At 43.5% G+C, this 23,114-nt stretch overlaps 1 protein-coding gene across 12 annotated transcripts in view; it reads right to left on the bottom strand.

Annotated features, from left to right (window-relative positions):
- The window catches only part of TMEM121 (transmembrane protein 121), a 160,695-nt gene that overhangs the window by 128,718 nt on the left and 8,863 nt on the right, over nt 1–23,114 (bottom strand). For 4 of the 12 annotated variants that reach the window (XM_073637583.1, XM_073637589.1, XM_073637588.1 and 1 more), the window contains exon 2: nt 15,108–15,133. The exons of the other annotated variants lie outside the window; for them this stretch is intronic. The gene's annotated coding sequence lies outside the window, so the exon portion shown is untranslated. The remainder of the gene's footprint in view (nt 1–15,107; nt 15,134–23,114) is intronic. 12 annotated transcript variants of the gene reach the window in all.

Genomic DNA, 23,114 nt, shown 5'->3' with positions numbered 1-23,114 from the left:
TGCTTCAGAGTACACTAGGTCGGACTCACTGGAGGAAGCAGGCGAGGTATCGGGTACCGAGTATAGGAAAGTCTCTGTCCATTCACCACCAGGTGGCACCCCGAAGGGTTCTGGAGACAGCTGGCGGTCCTCCGCCTGGTCAGAGGGGTGTAGAGACTCACGGGTAACCTCTGCTTCAGAGTACACTAGGTCGGACTCACTGGAGGAAGCAGGCGAGGTATCGGGTACCGAGTATAGGAAAGTCTCTGTCCATTCACCACCAGGTGGCACCCCGAAGGGTTCTGGAGACAGCTGGCGGTCCTCCGCCTGGTCAGAGGGGTGTAGAGACTCACGGGTAACCTCTGCTTCAGAGTACACTAGGTCGGACTCACTGGACGAAGCAAGCGAGGTATCAGATCCAGGATATAGGAAAGTCTCTGTCCATTCACCACCAGGTGGCACCCCGAAGGATTCTGAACACAACTGGAGGTCCTCCGCCTGGTCGGAGGGGTGTAGAGACTCAGGAGTAACCTCTGCTTCGGAGTACACTAGGTTGGACTCACTGGACGAAGCGAGCGAGGTATCAGGTACAGAGTATAAGAGAGTCTCTGTCCTTTCGCTACCAGGTAGCACCCCGAAGGGTTCAGGAGACAACTGGAGATCCTCCGCCTGGTCGGAGGGGTGTAGAGACTCGGAGGTAACTACCACTTTGGGGTACCCATTGTCAGGCTCACAGGACGAAGCGGACAAAGTATTGAGTACCGGGTGTAGAGAAGTCTCTCTCCATTTGTCATCGAGTGGTATCCCGGAGGGTTCAGGAGGCAACAGGGGATCCTCCGCCAGGTAGTAGAGGTGCACAGACTCTGAGGTAACCACAGCTTTGGAGCATCCTTGGACATGCACACCGGTTAAAGAGAAAGAAGCATCTGATGCCGGGTGCAGGAAGTTCTCCTGTGTGGAGTCTGGATGGGCAGAAGTCTCTTCGGCCAGGAGAACTGGTGCACTACCCACGCACATTACCCATTGGGGTTTCTCCGGGATACAGGGAGATGAAGCTTCAGTAGGGACTTCAAGGTTGGGGTCAGGAGGTCTCAGGGAGGACAGACCCTGGCGTGACGGCTTGCCTCTAAATCTAGCACGTCTGGACTGCCTCTTGAGGTTGAGAGAAGTATTCCGAAAAGCGTAGTCACCCTGTGAGGATTCTGGGTGGGCAGTAGTCTCATTGGGCTGGAGGACTATTGCGCTACCCACACACATTACCCGTCGGGGCTGCTCCGGGATATTGGGAAGTGAAGCTTCAGCAGGGGCTTCAGAGTTAGGGTCCTCGAAGACCATACGAAAGGCCACCAGGAAGGCCTGCAGGTCAAGGATGACAGGATCCCATGCTTCCCATAGGGGGGTGACCCATTTCAAGGCATCACCCGCTAGGTAGTCAATCATAAAGGCCACTTTAGCCCAATCGGAAGGAAAATAGAGAGGGTAGGCCTTAAAGTGTAGCATGCATTGCTCCACAAATGCACGACACTGTCTTGGATCCCCATAGTAACGTGGCGGATCCGCAGGAACGAGAGCTGATAGATCCATCTGGACGGGTGCGTAATTCGCCTGGAACTCAGCTAAAGGGGGAAAAAAATTTATTTATTTATTTTAATGCATGTATTCGCTGGAAAAACTTCTCAAAGAGCGAAGGCCGTGGGGCTCAACGGGAACCATGGCCTGAGCATGCTGTTATGCACACGCCCGGGCTAAGCGGCGTGTGCGTGTGATTGGTAGTGATTCCACTGGACCGTGCCGGAGAGTGAATGCCTGGAGGGGCGTGACTAAGTATTCACCCGATCCGACCAGGGTCGCACGACGGCATACGACGCCAGTGCACCAAGGAGGAACCGAGCAGAGGGACCAGGTGCTACTCCAGGACAGACCCCGGACACGGCTGTTGACCCACACAGGGGAATACAGGAACAGGCTGGTAGGCTGGCACACAGACTGGAGGGTATAGGCAGGCACGACTGGTATGCAGGCAGGCGGGTATGCAGGCAGGGGGGTAAAGGCAAGCACAGCTAGAGTGCAGACAGGGAGGCACTAGCAGGTAGGAACACAGGCGGGATAGGACCCAGTAAACACCGGGACTCAGGAACAATACAGGCAGAGGGTTACAGGCAAGCACAGCTAGAGTGCAGACAAGGCTGAGCAGGGAGGACAGGGCTCTGTTCACACGGAACAGACAGGAAGGGAAAGACAGAGCCAGATACTCACACAGTACTTGCAGAGACAACAAGGAGATAGGTACGAGTTCAGACTCTGCAGAAAAAGGAAGGGAACGGACATAGAGGCAAAACAGGTAAAGGACAGGAGAGAGTTCAGACTGGAACTGAGTGTACGGAGGAGACCGACACTGCAGAGGGATACAGGAGCGGTTCTGGGAATACGGCCCCCAGAGAGGCGGAACGAACAGGCAAGGAGCGTGTTCAGACAGGACAGACCAGACGCAGGAGCGGGTCTAGGAAATCGGCCACTAGAAGGCGGAACGAACAGGCAAGGAGCGTGTTCAGACAGGACAGACCAGACACAGGAGCGGGTCTAGGAAATCGGCCACTAGAAGGCGAGAGGAACAGGCTAGGAGCGTGTTCAGACAGGACAGACAAGAGAACACAGAAAGGAGTCAGTTCAGACACGGGAGCTGATACCGCAAAGCAGGAGACATACAGGACTCAGTTCAGACACGGGAGCTGATACCGCAAAGCAGGAGACATACAGGACACAGTTCAGACACGGGAGCTGATACCGCAAAGCAGGAGACATACAGGACTCAGTTCAGACACGGGAACTGATACAAAAAGCAGGAGACAAGAGACGGGACCTGGCACCTTCAGAGTGCAAGCACACACTGAAGGAAACACTATGCTCAGGCAGGGATAGAAGGGAGCTGCAGAGCTATATACCAAGTGACAGACAGCAATAGGCTGAGGACGCACAAGGGGTGTGACCCATAGCAGGTACAAAAGGCAGGAAGTGATCGGGCGCCGCCCTTAAGCAGCAGAAACAGACACAAACAGACAGCATGGAGGGAAGCCAGAGAGACATTCTGGACAGGAGATCAAGTGCGCCCTCTTGCACAGTGGGAGATGGACCACCATGCAAGGACGCCGCCAGGTATGTTACATATATATATATATACCCCCCTAACATTCGGACTATAAGACACACCCCCCATTTTCCTCCAAAATTTTGGAGGAAAAAAGTGTGTCTTATAGTCCGAAAAATATGGTAATTCATAGTTTTGATGCCTTCAGTGTGAATGTACAATTTTCATAGTCATGAAAATACAGAAAAATCTTTAAATGAGAAGGTGTGTCCAAACTTTTGGTCTGTACTATATTTTATATATATATATATATATATATATAAAAAATTAAAAAGATAAACACAACACATACTCACCTCGCTCCCGTACCCCCGACGCTGTGCTCCAGACGGTGCCCGGGGCCATTCCCGCTCTGCATGACGTCATGAGGCAGGGCGGGCCCAGCATATGCGCGCGATGGTGACAACATGCGGCCGCAACGGCTGGCTAGGAGCGGCTGCGTCGTGACGTGAGTGGGCACATAAGTGTTAAATAGACACGCCCGGCCGCCCGCGCTGTGTATACTGGGTCCGCTCTGCCTGACGTCATGCGGCAAGGCGGGCCCAGCGTTATTCAAGCGGCCTGCCGCCGCGGGCCCGCGGCGGTGACTTAAATAACACATGGGATTGCAAATTATAATGGGGGAAATTCATGGGCCCCTCCACCCCCCGGAGCCACGGGCCCTGGGCGGTAGCCCAGATTGCCCTCATTATAATCCACCTATGCTCTCAAGTGGTAGACAAAACAACAGTTGTTGAAGTTGATGTCTTGGAGGCAGGAAGAATTAGCAAGCACAACAAGGGCCAAATAGTAATTACCAGACAACTTGGTCAGAGCATCTCCAAAATGGCAGGTCTTACAAGGGGATCCCTGATATGTAGAGCTTAATAATTGATGAATCATTTTTTCTATCACATCATGTGGATGGGTTGATGCATGTTTATCAGTTAACTAAAAAGTGATGACACTAGGATGTACTATGGGAAGACAAGCAGGTGGACTCAGTGTCATACTTGGGACGATGTTCTACTGGGAGACTTTGGGTCTTAGCATTCATGTGGTTGTTCTTTGACATGAACCACCTACTTAAACATTGTTGAAGACCAAGTACAACTTTCATGGCAACAGTTTGCCCTAAGGGTAGTGACTAGTGATGAGCGAGCACTAAAATGCTCGGGTGCTCGAAGCTCGGGTCGAGCACATTGGAATACTCAGGTGCTCGACCCAAGCAACGAGCCCAATATAAGTCTATGGGAAACTCGAGCATTTTTCTGGCGGTCCCCCCGGGTAGTTTGCAGAAGGTCAAAAATTGCCCAAATCGATGGGAACAGTGCTCAATTAAACGTCAGGCAGGCAGGCACAATATATAGGCAGACAGGCAGGCAGGGTATATAGGAGGGTGCATGAAAAACATAGCAGGGCACTTGGAACACGTTAGTGCCCTCCGATTTTCATGCACCCATCTCTTTAAAAAAGCTGTCTGGCAATTCATCAGCGGCATACACCGGTACCCGACAATTTAGAACAGAAAGAATAGAGCATCACACATAGATTAGATAGATATTATATATGTGACTGACATGTTTCTATCTAAGTACAGTGACAGTGTTGGTTACTGTACTTATCATTTCGTGTTAAAATAAAGGATTTATTAAAAAAAATAATAATAGTGTTTTCATGCACCCATCTCTTTAAAAAAGCCGGCTGGCAATTCATCAGCGGCAGACATCGGTACCCGACAATTTAGAACAGAAAGAATAGAGCATCACACATAGATTAGATAGATAGAAACATGTCAGTCACATATATATGAAGTACAGTGACAGTGTTGGTTACTGTTCTTGTCATTTAGTGTTAAAATAAAGGATTTATTAAAAAAAAAAATGACGTGGGGTCCCCCATATTTTAATAGCTAGCAAAGGCTAGGCAGACAGCTGGGGGCTGATATTAATAGCCCAGGAAGGGTGCCATCAATATTGTTCCCCTCCCAGGCTAGAAACACCAGCCATCAGCTGCCCCAGAAATGGTGCATCCGCAGGATGCGCCAATTCTGGCACTTAACCTCGCTCTTCCCACTGCCCTGTAGCGGTGGCAGTGGGGTAATAAGGCTGGAGTTGATGTCAGCTTATAATGCCAGCTGACATCAAGCCCAGGTTAGTAATGGAGAGGCGTCTATAAGACGCCCCCATTACTAACCCCATAGTGAAAGTTAAAAAAAAAACACAAAACACCTAGAATAAAGTCCTTTAATTGAAATAAAGACACAATTCTTTAATGTTCTAAATTAAAATCTACTTACCGTATCGCCCATTCCAGCTGAAGCCAATGTCTACTGCAATAAAAGTAAAATAATAAACCAACCTCATCCTTACCTTTCCATGGTTCCCAGGACAGCTTCAGCTCTGCTACATTGACATGACAGGCTGGAGCGCAGCAGAACGCTGCCATCCAGCTTGCCATGCCGCAGACACTGAGAAGCTCCTCAGTGAAGCTCCTCAGAGTCTGGCTGTGACGGCATCCAGATGAGCCGAGTTCATGTCCAATGAACTCAGCTCACCTCATGCACGTCACTGACAGCGTGGGAGAATTCTCCTGCGCATACGGTGCTGGCAAACGACGTCACCGATTGAGCAGGAGAATTCTCCCACGCTGGGATGGCATTGAGATGGCAGGCTGGATGGTAGCAGAACGCTGCCATTCAGCATGCCATCCTTCAGAGACACTGCGGAGCGCAGGCAATGTCTCTGAAGGATGAAAAGCTGGATGGCAGCGTTCTGCTACCATCCAGCCTGCCATCTCAATGCCGTCCCAGCGTGGGAGAATTCTCCTGCTCAAGCGGTGACGTCGTTTGCCGGCAACGCATGCGCAGGAGAATTCTCCCACGCTGTCAGTGACGTGCATGATGTGAGCCGAGTTCATTGGACATGAACTCGGCTCATCTGGATGCCGTCACAGCCAGACTCTGAGGAGCTTCACTGAGGAGCTTCTCAGTGTCTGCGGCATGGCAAGCTAGATGGCAGCTTTCTGCTGCGATCCAGTCTGTCATGTCAATGTAGCAGAGCTGAAGCCGTCCTGGGAACCATGGAAAGGTAAGGATGAGGTTGGTTTATTATTTTACTTTTATTGCAGAAGACATTGGCTTCAGCTGGAATGGGCGTGACGGTAAGTAGATTTTAATTTAGAACATTAAAGGAATGTGTGTTTATTTCAATTAAAGGACTTTATTCTGGGTCTTTGTGCTTGTTTTTAACTTTCACTATGGGGTTAGTAATGGGGGCATCTTATAGACACCTCTTCATTACTAACCTGGGCTTGATGTCAGCTGGCATTATAAGCTGACATCAACCCCAGCCCTATTACCCCACTGCCACTGCTACAGGGCAGTGGGAAGAGAAAGGCTAAGTGCCAGAATTGGCGCATCCTGTGGATGCGCCATTTCTGGGGCGGCTGAAGACTGGTGTTTCTAGCCTGGGAGGGGGCCTATATTGATGGCACCCTTCCTGGGCTATTAATATCAGCCCCCAGCTGTCTGCCTAGCCTTTGCTAGCTATTAAAATAGGGGGGACCCCACGTCATTTTTTTGGGGTCCCCCATTTTAATAGTAAAGGCTAGGTATTCAGCTGGGGGCTGATATTAGTAGCCTGGGAAGCTCCGTGGGTATTACCCCCTTCCCAGGCTTCAAACATCTACCCCAGCCGTCAGCTTAACCTCCGCTAGAGACTAAAATTACGGGGAACCCCACGCCAATTTTTTTTTTTTATAAATCCTTTATTTTAACACTAAATGACAAGAACAGTAACCAACACTGTCACTGTACTTATTATATATGTGACTGACATGTTTCTATCTATCTAATCTATGTGTGATGCTCTATTCTTTCTATTCTAAATTGTCGGGTACCGATGTTTGCCGCTGATGAATTGCTGGCTTTTCATGTTTCACTGTGAGCACTGCTCCCATCGATTTGGGCAATCACTGTAATGCCACAACCACCATGGCTGTGACATTACAGTGAGTGGCAGACAATCCTTGCATGATTGGTGCTCTAAATAGCGCCAAACATGCAGGACGGGGACCCAAGCTCCCGCCCGAGCATAGCGCAAGTACTCGGAGAGCTCCGAGCATCTCGAGTACTGAGATGCTCGGGCGAGTACAGAGCAGTGGCGAGCATGCTCGCTCATCACTAGTAGTGACCTTTCTTAGCAGGATAATGTCCCAGCTACACAGCAATAATTGTTTAGGAATGGAGTGAGGAACATCACAAAAAGTTCAAGGAGTTGACTTGGGCTCCAAATTCCCCAGGTCTAAATCTAATTGAGGATCTGTGGAATGTTCTAAAGATCGGATCCATTCTAAGTTCATAGGACCAAAAATGTGACACTTTTTTTTTACGTACGAGAATAATGGACTGAGTTTCATCAATGATTTTCAGAAGAGTTTGGTCAGCGTTTCAGTTTTTTTCACAGTCAGTGAAAAATTGACAGCACACAGATGTCATTCAAGTGCTGTCCGATTCTTTCACAAACCCATAGACTTTCATTGCCGACTTTTACTCGGCACTCGGATCAACATCAAACATGTCTCAGCGATTTTGCATGGACCACTCGGTCCGAGAAAACAATATGTCATGTGAACAGCCCCATAGACTGTCATAGGTACGAGTGGTAGCTGTGAAAAAACCTCACATAGCACTCGTAAGTGAAAAACGAATGTGTGAATGAGCCCTTGGAGTGATGTTCTTGTGTTTGAGTCCTTTTTTTTTTTGTAAAGGGTGATGAGTGATTTATCAATCTTCTCAGACTCAGATGTTTACAAGTCTGTTGAGTTCTGTCGACCTTGAAGATGTCTGTACGCAGACCCAGTCTTTTTTTTATAAATTATTTAAGATCTTTACACTAGACACATAGCATATTTGTAGCCATTATGCACGTACACAATTGAGTCGGCCATCATTGTTGTACTCACACCCTGTAGAGTGTTCATAATTGATTGTAACCATTTAAGAAAAAAAAAAAGACATCTCAGGAGATTCGCAAGTCTTAAACGGTAATTTTCCCAAGAAGAACCCTGTCAGTGAGCCCTTTCTGAGGGTGTTTGTTGAGCTATAAATGCACTGCCGTACGTTCCCTGTCACATTAGTGCTGAGTCTTTGACTGTCATGCCATTTTAAATCACTTTTACACAATTGCTGGCAAGTCCCAAGCTATAAAAGGATTTTCAATCCTATACTGCTAAGCCAAATGTGAAATATGCAAAAGTAAAGAGAAACAGAATGAGTTCTACATGAGGAAATACTAGAGTGAATCAGGGAGTTATACCAAGCAATCTAGTTTTTTGGTTACCTTGTAATTAAAGAATTAGGCAACTTTGTCGATTGGAAGATTTATTGGAATAATATGGGAGATATACTGCAATAAAAATGTATTTTCCAAAAACTATGGGACAATTCTCTGGTATATGGCTAAACTAGAGGAGGAGTTTTTGTAATCTTGCTCTATTAAACCTCTAGCATACTTCCGTTACATTGATGATCTGCTAATAATCTGGCCAGGCTCAAAAGATGATCTGCTGACCTTCCACAATAACTTCAACAAGTTCCACCACACCATCGAGCTCACCCTCAACTTCTCAAAATCCCAAATACATTTTCTTGACACGACCATATACATCAAAGACAACACCATACAGACATCAATTTACCATAAGCCCACAGGACGTCTGGCATATCTTAGATGGAACAGCTTTCACCCAAAACACACAAAAAAATCCATCATCTACAGTCAAGCGTTGAGGTACATTCGAATCTGTTCAGACAGCAAGGACAGAAAACTGCACCTACTATCACTGATGAATACATTCCTACAAGGATACCATCCACTGGTAATAGATGAACAGATTCACAGAGCTACAAGGATACCAAGAAGTAGCCTCCTGAATTACAGACAAAGGGAGGACAACAACAGGATACCTCTTGTGGTCACATACAACCCCCACATGAACATCTTGAGGAAAATTGGTGCTGATCTCTAACCCATATTCCACAGAGACCACAAACAAAGAAATATTCCCAGAACTACCACTTCTCTCCTACAAACAGCCCCCTAACTTAAGGAATCTCCTTGTCAGAAGTGTCCTCTGATCACCATCAGTGACGGGCACATTCCCATGTAAAAACAAAAAATGCAAAACTCACACCCACATATTACCATCAAATACAGTCTGCATACCAAACACAAATCAGGACTATAAAATCATGGATGTCTTTTCATGTACATCCTCAAATGTGGTGTACATGATACAATGTACAAGGTGCTTAGGAGTCTATATTGGGCAAACTACGCAAAAACTGCAAACCAGAATAAATTTACACAGCCATACAATTAAGAATAAACTGGATACACCTGTGGGAAAACATTTCACTGGTCCAAGACACTATGTCAGATCTAAAAGTCTTAATACTGAAAGGTCACCTCAAGGACAGCAGGGAGAGAAAAATCTGGGAGTTCAAATTGATAAGGCTATTCAACAGGACTCAACCTAATACCTGGATTTATGACTCACTACATGGACCCAATTCACACCTCCAGATAATTAAACATTTCCAGGGACTCTCCACTTGCAACGAAAAAAAAACCTAATTTGATCTCATTGACTTATCAGTAGGAGGCATCACCCCCTCCATCTCATGAACAAATGTCGTACTGTAACATCTCTTAAATGTTGTGCCTTGTGTCTTATGAATTAATTTGTAATATTGCCTGAAGAAGGAGCCTCTGTGCTCTAAAGCTTGCATATATATTTTTCTGGTTAGCCAATAAGGGTATCACTCCTATAATACTTTTGTCATTTTTGGACATAAAAGTATTTATATCAATTATTACTTACTGCAAAGTCAAAAGTTTCCATACATTTCATTAGTATTTGGTACCATTGCCCTTAAACTGAATGACTTGGGTGAAACGCTTGGGATGTCCTTCCACAAGCTTCTCACAATAGTTAGTGGGAATCTGGGCCGATTCCTCCTGATAAAGCTGGTGTAACTGATCCAGGTGTGTAGGTCTCCTTGCTCGCAGCCTTTTCAGCTTTGCCCATAAATTTTCAATAGGATTGAGATCAGGGCTTTGTGATGGCCACTCCAAAACATTGACTTTGTTTAAAATACATCCACAGGTGTGTCTCTAATTAACCCTTATGTTGCCAAAAAACAGAAGCTTCCAAACTCATGACATGTCACACTGACACTGCGTACAGGAGGTCATGGGCCTAAGCTGACCCTAAGCTGGGGTCCTGACTAATCCCTCTACCTGGAGGTACTGTTAAAGGTACAGAGGTCCAGGCCGCCAGCGTAACCCCTACCTCCTGAGGATCCCTGCACCTCAGTAATCTAGTCCTGAGAAGGACCCCGATCACAACAATAGGGGACAGGAAATAATATGCCAACACACAGTACTTAGACGAACAAGACAGTACAAGGGTCAAACCAAAAACCACCTTGCATACAAAAACTACACCACAACTACAGAGGGAACACCAACGGGAAAGGAGATAAATGATAAAGCGAGGAAGGGAAAAACCACACCAAATACACTTAGCTCAGAACTCCAAAATACCACGATCCGCTCTGTTTGTCTGTATGAAATGCTTTCACCGACACTTCCCTAACAGACAGGCAGGCATTTGAAGGAGTCCCACTACTGCAGCATTGATTGCAGCTGGGCGAGGCTGGACCTCGTCTAGCACAGAGAGAGAGAGTTAACTCCCTCACTGCCGAAAAACACAAAACACCAAAAACTCAGCTGCGAGAAGTCAGGCTGTGTAATCGTGACGATCTTCGTGGCGACACACCCGTGACATGACATCATCATATGGGCCGTCCAGAATTGTTTAAAGGCATAGTAATCTTATTGTATGTAAACTTTTGACTTTGCAGAAAGTAATAAAAATGCCTTAAAACATTCTCTCTCTCATTATTCTGCCATTTGGCAAAGATTAAAAATGATGGTAATCCTAATTGACATAAAACGGGAAAGGTTTATTCTGATTTCATGTCAGATATTGAGAAAAACATACAGATGTGTCTTTTTATATAGTGTATGGAAACTTCTGGTTTCAACTGTATATGTAGTTGTGCAAAAATGTTGCCACTTTTGGAGTTTTCACACCAGCCCCGACAACTTTTTAAAAAGCTGGAGCTTAGCAGGAGGGGTTGTCCTAGTGACAAAAGTGGTGTAAATTATGGCAGAAATGTACTTCAGTCCATGGTGCGCAGCAGCGGAAAGATGGGCCAAATTAACAAGGAAAATCATGCCTTTTAACGAATTTACTCCAGCATCTGCATCAAGACTGGAGTGCAAAATGCTAGTCTTAATAATTTGGCCCCTATATTTTGCAATAGTGTTCCCCAATTTATCCTGTTATTTTACTTCCCTACAACAGTGATAGCCACAGGAGCCCGGATTACGAAAAACGGCAACAGACCTTTAATATCAGTGAAAGCCGCAGCCTCTTAAAGGGAACCCTAGTGACCAGGTTTCCCCGATCTATACTGCTGTAACCATCTGTGTCCAATTTCGGGGTCCGCTGTCAACTTGCTAGCCAAGCCCATCAATCAAAAGAAGAGAGGATGGGTTAGCATCCTCTCTTGGCCATGATTATCATAAAGGAAGAGTGATGCATAAATTTCATTTCTCCAGGTATGCCGAGCTGCAAAGCTGTAAGGAGCAGATCAAGGAGCCTAATTAAGTAACACAGAAGGTGGTGGCAGCAGTTTAGATAATGAAAACCGGGTGACAGGTTCCCTTTAACCACTGGATCTGGTGTAATTTTGCCAGTTGATGTCACAGCCAGCTAAACGTTTCAGCAACTTCTACAGGGAAAATGTTGCCATTTAGATCAAAGGTGGTACATGTACTACATAGACAGCTGGTGTCTGCTGGAGAAGGAGTTGTTCTCATAGCCTGCAGCTTCTAATAATCAGAGACAGCCACAGGATTCCCAGTAAAAAGAATACCTTTAAAGCTTTTAAAATAATATATCATGTGTTTATACAACAGGAATAACACTCTTTTTAGTTGTTTCTGAGCTAGTGTCTGGAGACAAGCAGTTAAAATATCTCACATAGGCAGTACACAGAGACACAAGATATTCATGTTCTCCTGCATATATGTAGCACATGTTCAAAAGCAGCAGCAGTATCAATGGCATTACAGAGGTATATTGAACAGTGTAGCTGTGAATCCATCTCCATAAACATTTACTAAAAAGCAGCGGACAAGCCGTGAGTCGGGGAAGTCAAGGAGTCCGAGGTCAAGAGCCAGGAGGGTACAACATAAACAGAGGGGAGAGACAAAGGCGTAGTCAGGTCACAGTCCAGGGTCAGAATTCCAAGGTCAGAGTGCGTCAAGGCAAAAGGGGTAATACAAACGGGTAGTCAAAAGGCAAATTCAAGGTCCTGCAACAAAAATCAGAATATCACAGTACAGAGCACAGAGCAATCACAAGCTATGACTGGCAATAGTCCCTGCATAGCATAGGACAGCTGAACTATCACTCACTGCACCCTTAAGACACAGTGAGTGCCGGCAGGGGAGTAATGACAGCAGTCGCAAAAGTGGGTCATGGGGCCCAGCGGGTGAGGGCCGGGGCCTGCCGACGCCAGCAAAAGCTTCAGCTGGATGTGTGTCCAATCAGTACTGTGGATATCTATGGAGTGCATTAAACTACTATGGATGTCTATGGGGTGCATTATATTACTGTGGATGTCTATGGAATGCATTATACTACAATGGATGTCTATGGGATGCATTATACTACTATGGATGTCTATGGGGTGCATTATACTACTATGGATGTCTATGGGGTGCATTATACTACTATGGATGTCTATGGGGTGCATTATACTACCGTGGATGTCTATGGGGTGCATTATACTACTGTGGATGTCTATAGGGTGCATTATAGTACTATGGATGTGTATGGGGGTGCATTATATTACTATGGATGTCTGTGGGGGTGCATTATACTACTGTGGATGTCTATGGGGGTGCATTATACTACTATGAATGTCTATGGGGTGCATTATACTACTATCGATGACTATGAGGTTGCATTATGCTACTATGGACGTGTATGGGGTGCATTATATTACTATGGATGTCTATGGAGTGCATTATACTACTGTGGATGTCTATGGAGTGCATTATACTACTATGGATATATATGGTGTGCATTATACTACTATGGATGTATATGGGTGCATTATACAACTATGGATGGGTATGGGGTGCATTATATTACTACTATGTATGTCTATGGGGGTGCATTATAGTACCATGGATGTCTATGGGGTGCATTATAGTCCTATGGATGTCTATGGGTTGCATTATACAACTATGGATGTCTATGGGGTGCATTATACAACTATGGATGTCTATGGGGGTGCATTATACAACTATGGATGTCTATGGAGGTGCATTATACAACTATGGATGTCTATGGGGGTGCATTATACAACTATGGATGTCTATGGGGGTGCATTATACTACTATGGATGTCTATGGGTGCATTATACTACTGTGGATGTCTATGGGGTTCATTATACTACTATGGATGTCTATGGGGTTGCATTATACTTTATAGATGACTATGGGGTGAATTATACTTTATGGATGACTATGAGCTGTGCATTATACTTTATGGATGATTAGGAGTTGTGCAGTATATTATATGGAGGACTATCGGGAGTGCGTTTATACTTCTATGGAGCCCATGACTTCTATGTACGCCCCTGGTGAGTATAATGATTTATTTTATTCTAAACGTTAAAGAACAGCGGCAGAACGGGGGATATATAACAGGATGGGGGATATATATACCAGGATGGGGCCCAGGATAAGGGACATATACCAAGATGGGTAATATATATACCAGAATTGTGCCAGGATGATGGACATATATACCAGGATGGAGGAAGCATATATAAAATTTATTCAGGATGGGGGGGCCCAGTCCAAATCTTGCACTGGGGCCCATCAGACTATAGTTAAGCCACTGAGTGGCGGGATCGTGACAAGCAGCATCTCTGTATACTTACAGTATATGCATATGTGACTATGCCTCTCTTACCCTGCTCTTTTTCTCTCCTATCCATTGACTTCAACAGACAGCTGCAAGCTGTTTTCAGAATAAATGATCAGTTTGAGAAAGCAAGGGGAAAAGAATTGGCTGATAAGTGGAATAAAAATCATATTTCTTTAATAAAATATATGACAACATTTCTCATATTTGTTTGTACTATTTATGTCAAGTTTGTTGAAATGACAGTGACCATTTAAGGGTGAGATATTCAGAAAATTTTCTGTCCGGATTTTCCAGATGAAAAATTTGCTTTGTATTAAAGTACAAGCATTGTTGATGAGATTTTCCAAAATATGATCCACGAACTGTAGAGAAAATGCACTGAGTAAACTGACTTGCATTGCTTTTACACAGTAAATCCAGCAAGAAGTGCAATCCAACTCAAAAACACAAACTGAGACAAATCACCAGACCGGATGGCATACACTGGTGATGATACATAAAATGAGAACAATGACATTAGGGGAAAATATGTGTAGGTGGTTTAACAACTGGCTCAGTGATTGGAACACACTGTTTAGGTCACAATTAACAGTGGGGTACCACAGGGGTCAGTATTGGGCCCTCTTCATCTTAATATATTTATTAATGACCTTGTTGAGGGCATAGAGTGTAGAATTTCAGTATTTGCAGATGATACTAAGCTTTGCAACATAATTAACACAAACGAGGATAATTTAATTTTACAGAGGGATTTAGGTAAGCTGGAGGCTTAGACTGATGCATTTGAACTGAAATTTAATGTAGATAAATACAAGGTCATGAACTTGAGCCAAGGACCAAAATGCAGTTATCTACTACATAGTAAAACACTGGGGAAAACGGTCACTGACAAAGATTTTGGAGTATGGGTGAACAGTAAACTCACCTTTAGTGACAAGTGTCAGGCAGCAGCTGCCAAGGCAAATAAAATCATGGGATGCATTAAAAGAGGAAGAGATGCTCAAACTTTAGCCTATATACAAGTCACTATTTCGTTTCGGCCACACTTAGAGTATTGTGTACAATTTTGGTCTCCGGTGTATAAGAAAGACATAGCTGAACTTGCACGGGTACAAAGAAAAGCAGCTAACGTTACTAAGGGAAAGGGTGGACTGCAATATCAAGATTGGTTATTAAACTTGGGGTTATTTAGTTAAGTAAATTGAAGGCTAAGGAGCGATCTTATAACAATGTACAAATATATGAGGTGACAGTACCGAGATCTTTCTAATGAACTTTTTAAACATAGGCCTGTGATGGTGACAAGGGGGCATCCACTATGTCTGGAGAAAAGAAAGTTTAATTATCATCACAGGCTGCAATTCTTTACAGTACAAGCAATGAGACCATGGATTCTTTACTGTACAAGCAATGAGACTATGAAACTTTCTTCCACAACTTGTTGTAATGGTTGATTTGCTAATAAAGTCCTGTAAGGGGCTGGATGCCTTTCTTGATAAATATATCAAGGTTATGGGTACTACACTCTGTGATGGGAGGTTGATCCAGGAAAATAGTCTAGTTGCCATAACTGGAGTTAGGAAGGAGTTTTTCCACTTAATATGGAGCGATTAGCATCTACCTGGTGGAGTTTTTGACTTCCCCTGGATCAACACGTTAGGTTATAGGTTCAACTTGATGAACTTAATGTCTTCTTCCAACTTTAATACAAAAACTATGACATCTGCAGTGGAATCAGCTGCAAAATCTACACAATTTGGCGTTTTTCTAGGTCTGGTGTTGATGTACACTTAAGAGGTGACAGCCTCTTATGGCCAACAGCAACATCTTTAATGAAGCATGAACTGGCCGTCTCTTAACGGAGGTAGCTGTGGCCCTTCACCCTGACTGTCCTTCTAAAGCACCAGTGTGTTGTGCATTAGTTACATAGTTCACAGCACAAAGCTATACCCACCCATACATCCATGTGACACGTATTAGGTGCTGTCCGATTTGTGATCGGACAGCACTCGGACTCAGAGTGGAATGGATGTATTCACACATCCGTTGAAATCCTGGATCAGAGTGAGATCCGTGAGAATCCAAGCAGGTCCTATTCTGATACGATTTGGTTCTTAAAGACTATAGGGATCCAAGTAAAACTGCTGAAACTCCGAAGACAAACTTTGTACTTTAAAGATCCATACGAGTTCCATCTATTATAACTGATAAGAGTTCATGGATAAAAAAAAAGCTCTGTTTCTCTCAGATGGTAACACAAGGACGTGTGAATGAATCCTTATACAGTGACCGGCAGTTTTAACTGTTCCCCATAAATCAATAGTACATGTGAAAATAAAAAACTTTGCAATATATTTTATGAAAGGAGAGACATCTTTCACCTCCTGAACTGATCATTCATTCTTCAAATTCTCATTTCTAGGGTAAAATCTGGCTTCAGTGAAAACAGATTATAACATTACTGAGATAGGAGATGGCAGTTAGTGCTTATGAAGTTCAATGGAGAACTGTTACTGTCATTTTAGGAGAACCTGCAGCAGAATGTCTGTGTCGGCCTCTAGCTCCTCCCTCTCCATAGAATTTTAAAAGCACCAACTGTCATCTCCTATCTCAGTACTGTCTTCACTGAGCATAGATTTTACATATGAAATGAGAGTGAAATATCAGTCTAGGAGGAGAAAGAAGCAGATTTCTCTGATAAAAATATCAAATTTGTAATATATCTTGTGTGTACTACTGATTTATGAAATAAAAATTTTAAAAAAGTTACTCTTTAACTATTTTTGTACAGCCAATAGACTATAAACATCTAGGCAATCCACGCTTTACTCTGCACTGACATTCTAAAATGTCAATGCAGTATTAGCAGCTTGCACAAGATCGTGAAATTGTTGGAGAGAGGAGCTGGCTGTCAGACACAGCCAGACTCCCCACAGATTAGATAAACATGGTTTGTTACCATGTTTACCTTTTCCACAGATGTATACACAGTGCTTGAGCATACCAATTAGATGGCACTAACAGTGCTTCCTCCTCTGGACTCAGTGATCATGTGATCGCCAAGTGTAGGAAGGGAACAGTAGCTGCTGTGCTCTTGGAGACCTGTTCAGCTCTGTTATGCACCCAGGAGGCTGAAATTCCTCTGTAACTGGGATTACTATACCAGTGACAAGGGAAATCGGCAATAAAAAGAATGTATTACTATGTTAAAATGTTCCTCAAATAAAAAAAAACAAATAAAACAAAACTAAAAAAAAAATACTGCTTCTTTGAATTGTTTTTTTCTAACCCCAATCCTATTGAAAAAATATGTCCAATATATAAAAATTATTTATAAGGAAAGCGGAGCACAATCTAAAAAATGTTTTAGCAGTCCTTTGTGGTCTTAAATAAAAAAATAAACAAAATGTGAAATTTCCTATTTTTCTTTACTTTTGCCCTCAATATTGGCAAAAAAAAGAATATAAAAAAAAGAAAAAGGCAAAAAATATGTGAATATCCGAAGGAGAATTTTATTGTGTAGAGCTGTTAAAAGGGTTGTCCACTACTAGGAACAACCCCTTCTTGTACTAAATGTTTGGCCCCGATAAAATAAAAGAACCTTAAACTCACCTCCCATGCTGGCGCTGTTCCAGCGTTGTCAGCACTCGTGGTCCCGGAACTTTGGTGCGGTGGAATGAAACATGGTGCCCGCCGCCCAATCAGTGCTGGAGTCACTGTCCTCACCTACGTACGGATTGAACATGAAGAGGAAGTCAGATAGCAGCCAGGACTTCCTCTTCAAGTTCTAAACGTCCGAAGGCGGGGACAGTGATGCCAGCACTGATTGGGAGCCGGGCACCATGTGTCATTCCACCGCACCCGATCTCCGGGACCGCGAGTGCTGACACCGCTGGAACGGCGCCAGTACAGGAGGTAAGGATAGACTTTTTTATGTTATTGGGGCCAAACATTTGGTTCAATTAGGGGTTGTCCTAGTAGTGGACAACCCCTTTAAAAGTACATTTACGAAAACCGAAACATGTGCCTGGTCAGGAACAAGGGAAAATAGCTCGGTCCTGAACTGGTTAATGTAAGAAAACACACCAGCCTAGGATTTATTCACCATGAGCCCATGCTCTTCTGGTAGGTCACGACTGACCGCTTGGCGACCTCTTAATGCCTCGCTCAAGAAGGAATGTTAGAAAATGGCTCTAGATGTTCTAGATACTCATCTACTGACAGTTTTCTTTTATTTTTTTGAACTTCGTCAGCCCAGATCAAAGATCTGCTCCAGTTATGTGATTTATGTAGTACAGCCTCACTACCGACTTTCATTTTGGAGAAACTTGTAGAATTTAGAGAGGCTTTTATATACAGTTAGGTCCATATATATTTGGACAGAGACAACATTTTTCTAATTTTGGTTCTAGACATTACCACAATGAATTTTAAACAAAACAATTCAGATGCAGTTGAAGTTCAGACTTTCAGCTTTCATTTGAGGGTATCCACATTAAAATTGGATGAAGGGTTTAGGAGTTTCAGCTCCTTAACATGTGCCACCCTGGGGGGGGCTATGTGAGGGCTCATATTGTATATAGAGAGGCTATGTGGGGGCTCACACTCTATATAGGGGCCTATATGGGGGGTCATTGTATATAGGGGCTATGTGAGGGCTCATGCTGTATACGGAGGAGCTAAGTAGGGGTTTAAACTGTATATAAAGGTTATGTGGGGGATCATACTGTATGTAGGCTGCTATATTGGGGCTCATATTGTATATAGGGGGATGTATGGGGTTCATACTGTATATAGACAGGTTATGTGAGGGCTCATACTCTATATAGGGGAACTGTGTGGGGGCTCATACTGTATATATAGGGCTGTGTGAATTCTCATATTTTATATAGGGGCTATGTGAGGGCTCATACTGTATATATGTGGGCTCATACTGAATATATGGGGGGCTGTGTGTGGGCTCAAATGGAGTATATAGGGGGTGCTGTGTTGGGGCTCATACTATAGATACCGGAGGCTGCGTGTGTGCTCATAAGGTATATAGGGGGGATGTCAGTGTATTCTACTCAATATTAAGTGATACAATTAATGTTAATATAACCTAATAATTGAAATTAATATGTTTATATTAATGTTGAGCAGAATTAATTTCAGCTTATTGGTTCAGCCCTCCACAACAGTCACAGTCTCTCATGTGGCTCATCGGGAAAGTTAATTGCCCACCCCTGCCATATTTTTTTTTCCTTGAGTATTACAAAATTTGTGAGGAAACAACCCACCGCAAGTCTGGATATGAAATTGGAGGCATATGAAATATACCATAAGGGAACCAGAAAAATCCCGCTGAGCAAATCTTCTAAAATCAATTAATTTTGTTAGGTCATGAAAATTTTTTGTAAAACACCTTAGGAGGAAATCAGCAAACGCGTTTCGAACTATGAGTTCTTAATCGTTGCAATGATTAAGAACTCATAGTTCGAAACGTGTTTGCTGATTTCCTCCTAAGGTGTTTTACAAAAAATTTTCATGACCTAATAAAATTAATTGATTTTAGAAGATTTGCTCAGCTGGATTTTCCTAGTTCCCTTATTGTCCTCCCAGTCGCATTACTGGCTCCGTGCTGCAATCTTCTAAGTGGGTGAGCTGATATCCCTCTTTTTCTCTTTTGCCATATGAAATATACCATGGGTCCAAAATATTTACTTATCGGCGGTCGTTTAGTGACGCTGGTTGGCCCATGGCCCAGACCTTAAGAATAAAGTAATAAGAATTATTAAACTTCAGTTCTAAAAATGTCACTATTCTTTCTAATGCCGCCAACTACGGCATTTTAACAGAATTTTTCATTTACTTTAATGGCAAACAGCAACTGAAAAGGCCAAGATATTGTTAGGTAAAATAAAAAAAGCACAACAAAAATCTCCTTAATAAACAAATACTTAAATATTAGATTAAGATATAAAAACAATAAAAATGTGACTTAATTGTAAAACTACCGAGGGGACAAGGAGCAGGAGGCCGTGGAACTCAAGGGCAGTGTTATGTTTAGGCAGCATGTTATAGAGCAGTTGACCCTGGACAGATTGATATAAAGTTTAATGGGAAAAGATAACAATTGAAAAGTAAAAGTTTTATTTCATTTATTTAATTCCCCATTCTTTCTATACTTAACAAGTCCAGTGGGTGGTCCTATTAAATTACTTCTCTGTTAATGGGACCGCCTAATGAACTTCAAAGCACAGTATAAACAGGAATTTAAAGCTATAAAATGCAAGTTATGCTGAATCTTTACCCATAAAATAATATATCAATCTTTTCAGCTCCTCCTGCTCTACATGCTGCCAACTGGCAGGATTGCATCCGCAATATGATTGTCTCTCTTTAGGCTCTGGCTAGATTGTGATTAAGATTGCAATACAGTTCGCACAGCTAAAGATTGCTATGTTCTACTGTTACATCACAGCGTAATGCAGATGAATGGGGGGTCGCACTATGACCCTTTACGGTACCACAACAATGATATGCACAGCGTAAAAAATCCAACTGGGTACAAAATTTTGCGACTCACGGTACTTAAGACTCACCAATTCCAGGCACAAACAAAGTTCCAGCTGCAAGGATTTGTCATAATGGCCTCCAGCTTCATCATCCCCCATATGTATTATCCAACCTATTGTGTCCTTCCTCAATCCAGCTTTTGCTAAGACTTAAGGAGCTACTCTTTGTCACATACTAGCCACTGGCCTTGACCCCCTGTTGAACATTGTGGGTGAACGTTACCTCTCTTTGCCTTTTGTAAGCTGGCCCCTAGAGCCACTTACAGGACCTACAGATGTTACCATTACAATAATTAGACACATAAAATATAGCATTTTGAATACAATTAATACCACCATAAAAAAAAACTATTTCCATCGGGTGATGAGCTGCCAGTAACAATGATTTTTGTTTTTTTCTGCTGGCAAAAACCATTCGATCACCCAGCTAACAGGCATTTTGCTGGCATGTTTGGTGTCATCATGATGCTATGGGCATCATCATCACCCCAGACCGGCTAATCAAAGGAAGAGCAGTGGATGCCGATAGGAAGGAGGAGGCTCTCAGGGCTCCCGCCTGACGGCCACAGATTACTGTCGTGGCCGATGGACCGAATCGAGTGAATCCATTCACACCAACTCTAGTAGGAAGAGCTTTTTGCCAGTACAATACTGTTGTCTGTTCTATGCAAGGGCATAACTATAGTGGTGTTGTATTCAAATGTGGGCCCCGAAGCTTAAAGGGCCCAAAAGTTTCCTTTGGTCGATATGAAAAGACTTTTAAAGACTCATGATAGTTGGAGGCCATGCTGAAAAATATAAAACTGAAAATTGAATTATTGGGAATTACCCAAGTTAATCAATAATATAAAAACATGATAAATAGTATCATAATCCCATGAATCAGACAAAATGCACAAAAAATGGACCTGTCTCCCATGTGCGGTTCATACTGGAAGAAGCCCATCGGGACTCATTCATCAGAACTCTCTTACAGTAAAACAGTCTTTGTTGTCCGTATTTTCTTTGGGCAGAAGTGTTGTGTGTACAAGTGGAGTACATCGACATCCAGCATCACAGTACAAGTGCAATCACAGAAACCCATAACTGTCACGGGTGTGTCAGGGGTGACAGACAGTGGCTCTGGATCAGGCTGTAGAAGGTCACTGCGCTTGGCATTGCAGACGCCTTCTTGATCCGCTCATCCCTGTGGTGTAGTTATATCCTTCTTCCTTTAGGACCCAGCAGCGACCTCCACCTTCTGCTGCTGATTGACACACCCTTGCTTGATAGTTAAAAACTCTCAATTTCTCAAGAGAGGTGCTGGTAATAGTTCTATGTACCTCTGTGTTGGCTTGGAGCACTAACAGTTGGCTAGTTTCTTCTTTGGTGCCCTTGGAGGACAGTTGGCGTCATCTCTCTGGTGTCTGCTCAAGCTAAGTGTATCCCCATTGTTTACCATGTTGTCTTTAGTTTGTAGTGTGGCCTGACTAGTGCTCACCCCGTCCATTCCCTATCTAGGGCCAAGCTCTAGGGACATTCAGGGTTTAGTTTCCTGCTTGGCAATAGGTGCAGAACCTATATAGGGATGAAAGGGTAGGCAGGGTAATATTAGATCTGCCTAGGGTTCTCCACTCCCCATTTCCCTAGTTGTTGGGCCCCCTCCCCCTCGTTGTGCACTTAGTCTTTCCCTCACCTTTCGTGACAATAACTTAGTCCCGTTTCAGCAAAAAGCAGTATATATGGTTTAGTGTGGTCGGAAGTTGCATACCAGTGTGGTCGAGGCAAACAAACAAAAAATAATTAAAATAAAATAGCCACATGTGCAGACGTTCAGGGGAAGATAATGAGAAGCCCGAGGAAACTGATATGAATATGGAAATATGAATATGGAAATATGTATATGAAAATTATAATGTAGCATCTAACGCCCCAGAAAAAGATTGTGAGCAGAGAACATATGAAAAGCTGTAGGTCACATATGAAACAGGGTATCCTCTTGGATTGGGGGGTATAGTAAAGCCCACCCATTTCACTGGTCCTGTATGTGGCTTCCTCGTGTAGGATATCTTCTAAGTCCTTGAATTTTACTGTGAATATATTTTTGGATTCCCGAAAGCAATACTCAGTAATGTTTAAGTAGAAAAGAAATGAATTAAATATATATAAAGTTAAAATAAAAGCCTCAGACACCGGAAAATGGAGCGCCCAAATGGTTTCCTACAAAGTAGAACCAAAAAAAGGAAAATGCTACCGTTTTGTCTCCATCAGTTTAACAGGGTGTTAACGTTGGAGATATTTCACGTGGCGGCGGCTCAGTGTTGTTCTGATGCTTCTGAAGCACGGCAAGTGCATAATAACAAGATCCCTGATAGATAATCAGTATGCACTGTCAC

Source organism: Phyllobates terribilis, unplaced genomic scaffold (assembly GCF_046119375.1).
Source record: "Phyllobates terribilis strain yellow unplaced genomic scaffold, ASM4611937v1 Scaffold_7__3_contigs__length_470593459, whole genome shotgun sequence".
Lineage (NCBI taxonomy): Eukaryota > Metazoa > Chordata > Amphibia > Anura > Dendrobatidae > Phyllobates > Phyllobates terribilis.
The sequence above is the reverse complement of the archived record's forward strand: the minus strand, read 5'-3'. Positions and strand labels throughout refer to the sequence as shown.